We start from the raw sequence: 4,684 nt of genomic DNA on the forward strand, positions 1-4,684 counted from the left end.
AGTATATTCTGTCCCGTGCTTGCCTTGCTGGCTAGGAGGGCCATTGATTAGCAACAGTCAGACACATGAGCAGGAAGACAGCACATAGCTGAGGGGCCGCTTAGTCTTCTCTGCTGTGGAAGCAAGGAGAATGCAGTGCACAGGATCTTATACACTACATCCTTCTAGACTTCCCACCAGGCCCTGTCCTGTCTTCTCAGAATGTATCTTTAAGACTCATGGGATTTTTCAGGGTCTGGAGAGTTCAAACTGAAACTGACAAACATAAACTCACAATAAAATGATCACAACTTATAGTGATTCCAGCTTTTGAGGATCTGCTTCTACATTTCAGTGTCAGGAAATAAAACTGGCAGTCTAGCACCAGGTTTCTGCGAAACTTCTAGCAGAGGTTGTCCATACTCTCAGCATACCAGGCCACTCTATCAGCTCCTGATAATATGACGAACAGCTAGCACCTGTGTCTTTGTTGGGACCTGTCCCAAAAGAACCCAAAGAGCCTGAGAACCGATATCCCACAACTGGTTGACTTAGCCAATGTCAGATGGGGTGAGAAGGTAAACACTTCTCACTCTCCTGGATTAAAACAATTGAGATGACCCTTGTACTAGCTTCAAGGGCTTCTACAATACCAAGCTATATTCAGCATCCATGTGGATCATCACACCCTTGTTTACCTCCATCCCATCTCACTGCTCCACATTCTATGGAGGGTACTTGGCTGCTCATCCTTATTCAAAACCTTCACATGAACCACTTCAGAGAACTCAACCTCAGCCTATTCCAAAATCTGATTAGACCTCCGACTCCACTGAACTGTTTGTAGAGAGTGCCTGTCTCCAACCATGGCATCCTTGTCCCTAGGGTCATCCATTCAGGAATGTGATGCTGTCAAACACGTGATCGATTTCCATCTGAGCCTTCCATCCTAGTGTCTATTTCTAACCATCGGATGCATCCTACAGGACATGCCACATTGAATCCTGGCAGAAAAGAGCCACAAAAGCACCAATGGCATCCTGAAGTTGAAAAGTAGGCCCTTTAGCTGAAAACTCTTCCAAGAATAAATGGGTTTATACCTACTATCATGGGCCAAAGCATAAACCAGATTCTACTGAATTCACAGCTTAAAAGCTTTGCAATCTTATGAAATTTCATTCCTGTTATTACCTGGAGAATTGCATCCTGAAAAGTGAAAAGCCTCTTTCTGGGAAAAAAAAAAAAGCAACCACCTAATAGGTGATACAAACAGAAGGCAAGACAACCTAGAAAGTATATTTATGGAAAGTTCAACATGTTGAAAATGTGACCCCAGCAGCCTATAATACCTCCTTTCCACCATTTGCTGAATATCCAGAAACCTAAGCTTATTAACCTTAATTAGAAATGTTTCAGCTGCTTTGCTGTCAATCCATAACGACCCCCAATATCATGTATCCAAATTGTACAGTAAGTTGAAATAGCTCTTCTGCAGTGCCCAGCATTCAATGAGTAGATGGAAAATGGCTCCTTTCACTATCACAATGTGACCCATTGGTGATGGAGAACTTCCTGTCCCTCAAGTTCTGCCCCTGTCTGATTAGAGAGGCTCTGATACCAAAATAGGAATATTCCATCCAGTGAAACAAAACTGGGACGCAGAGAAAATATACAATAGTCGCTGAAGCATTGCATCCCAGTAGACTGAGAGTAAAGTCACTGCACTGACAGGGATAATAACCCTAACCACAAATAGGTTTCTAGCACACAGGGGAGAATTCTATCTAGCCATATGGGCTTTAACAAATGCCTCATAGTTACACCATGGGTAGAAGGACAAAAGCCCAGTTATCACAGCCAGCATGACCTAGAAAGAGCAATATAATCAGCTGCTCGGTGTCCTGATGGATAAGGTTCTCAGATGTAGATCAGTTGTAGAGCATGTGCAGGACCTCAGTTTGTTCCCCAGCACCAAAAATACCTTTCAGAATCCATTTGCCTTTCAGTTTGACATTCCATTTCCCAAAAATGCCTCCATCCAGAGCTATTAACCATGGGTATCCCTCTAGAACCATCCTAGTCAATGACTGCTGATTCTTTCTCACACACAAAAAAAAAAAGAAAGAAAGAAAAAAAAATCCTCTCAAAAGCTTCCTAGTTCAGCCAACAGAGCAGCCCAAGTGACCCAGGAAACACAGAACTTTGCTGTATGGTTCAATAATGCCATCTGCTGACCAACACTCTGAACTCACTTCTGATTAGGCTAACTGCATGCCAGTCAGGAAGGAAGGGGTCCTCAGGAACATCCATATCTTGTTAGGCGTGGGAGAAATGCCACACTGCTAGCTGTGTCTCATGGCAGAGACAAATCTCCCAAATCAAGAAATGCCAGCTGAAATACTCTAGTCTTTTTTCAGCAACCTAGCCAAATAGACCAGGTGAAAGGGTCTATCAAAGCCTTGTCTTTAGGCTCTGACCTCTCTCCAGAGATTTCCAAACTTGTTCTTTCTACTAATTGGGTTACTGGTGGGGCTTCTCAGTAACTATTCAAGGAGTGTCTCAAAGGAGATTCTAAATACTAAGTATTACTTTACAGAATGGGTCAGTTCTCTATACTTCCCTCAAAAGGCAAGCTAGGAAATGACAGTCACATTTGTATGGAGGGTCTATGGCCCACATAGTCCCACATAGTCCTTAGTCTTGCCAACATAGCACTGGACCATTTTAACTACAGAAAGCATAGCTTTGCCACAGATTTAACACCAAAACATGCCACTCTATTCTCTGCAGCACCAGAAAGGCCTCACTGGTAGCTCTCCCATGAATCCCCAGAATTTCACCGAACAAAGACCTTCCAATCATTCATGATCAGGCCTGAGTTCTAGGATTCCTCTACTGGACACAGATTAGCAACAGATCCCCAGAAGCTAGAAATGTAGGTATCCTGTATGACCTCCAAACCCAAACGTGTTTTTACATGCTCCTGTGAGTAAGTGCAGCTTACCCTTACTATTCCTACTTGTTAGGAAATATGTAAGATCAGCCTTCATGATAAATTCAATACAGGCAAACCTGCAAACTGATTTAGGACCTCTGATTTAGTTCATTACTACAGATTTCTAATACACTGTGAAGACAGTGAGAGGTGATTTTCATCACCCTGCATACAGAGAGAACAAGGCTCAAAGGGAGATCTCTTGTCCAGTTGAGGACTTATGTCTGACACAACTGAGATGCCATTCACTCCCTAACCTGTTATAGGAACATGGTATCTTCCAGCAGACCTAGGCACTACTGACCAGGACCTGCAATAACCCAGGGGGCATGAGTCCTTTCAATTTTTCCTAGCAAAGGAGATCCACAGCTTTACTTCAGATTCCCCATTATCCAATATACACCCTCACACTTATCAGAAGGGCATAGACAAAATGCAGATATATCCCTGAAGCTCAGTGCTTTATTCCCACAGGACATTTCAATCCTCTGTCAAGATCACTAATACTGTCCTGGGATTAAGAAAGAGACTGAGTCGTCCCACAAATGCTACCTGAAGACACTGCTTCCAATTTCAAGGCATCTTAGCTATATGCTCTCTCTGGTTGTGGCAGCCATGAAAATACAGCCCTCAGGGCCCATACAGAGGTCACAGGTTCATAACACCTGACAAGGAGAGTGAGAAGTACACTATATGTGTTGAAAGGTTGGGTCTACTCTAGGATTGTCCACCATGAACTTGTAACTCTAAGTTTGATTCTATTCAAAGTGTCCAAGCCCACATGAGTAGAAAATAAAGGTTCCATCTGGGTCATACATTTAAACATCAATCAAACCTATATTCCACTCCAAAATCCAGGAATCCTCAAGAATTCTAAATCCAGAATAATTGATAACCTCCTTGACCACATTTGGCATGGACCCTGCACATTGCCACTTTGTGGCAAGTATCTAGAACCTCAGCCTCCATGGACTGGCAAACTGTACTCCTCCCCTTGTGAGGTGAACTAAAACTTGCAGAGGAGGGTCCTTCCTACTCTGTGGGTATGTAATGACTATGTCTAAGATGGCTTTGGCCCTTATTCTACTTCTGGCTGCCACTACCTCCAAAGTGATTTCATGGTCTGGAAAGAAGACTGACAGTTTGCCCTTCCACAGGCCTCTGGGGAATGTCCATCAGAGGCTATCTACTCTGTCAACCATCTCTGGACCTTCCACCAAGAGTTGACCAGGTCATGATTACATGACTGACAACAGCCGCCACCTGCAGCAGTTGAGAGCTATACCATGACAACCTCAAGATCTTGAAAGTTTGCATTCCAGTACTGTCTGGCTTTAGCCAGTGTCAGATGGGGTTAGAAGGTTAAACACTTCTGGTCTCTTTCCTGGATTGAAACCAATGAGATTATCCCTACATCATCTCCAAAGTCCCCGGTCATACCTAACTAGCGATATTCAGCATCCACCACACGCTGCATGGTATCACACACTTGCTCAACTCCATTCCCATCTCACTTCTAGACATCCTGTGGAATGTACTTGGTCATACATACTGATTATTCAAATTCTCTATCAGAAGAACTACTTCCAGGGCATGCAGCCTAGGCTTACTGCCATATCCATTCAGACTTCTGACACCACTATGTCTCCCAAAGACAGCACCTGTCTCAAACACAAGGGTCTATGTGTCCTCAGGGCCATTCTAGTCTGA

Source organism: Castor canadensis, chromosome 9 (assembly GCF_047511655.1).
Source record: "Castor canadensis chromosome 9, mCasCan1.hap1v2, whole genome shotgun sequence".
Lineage (NCBI taxonomy): Eukaryota > Metazoa > Chordata > Mammalia > Rodentia > Castoridae > Castor > Castor canadensis.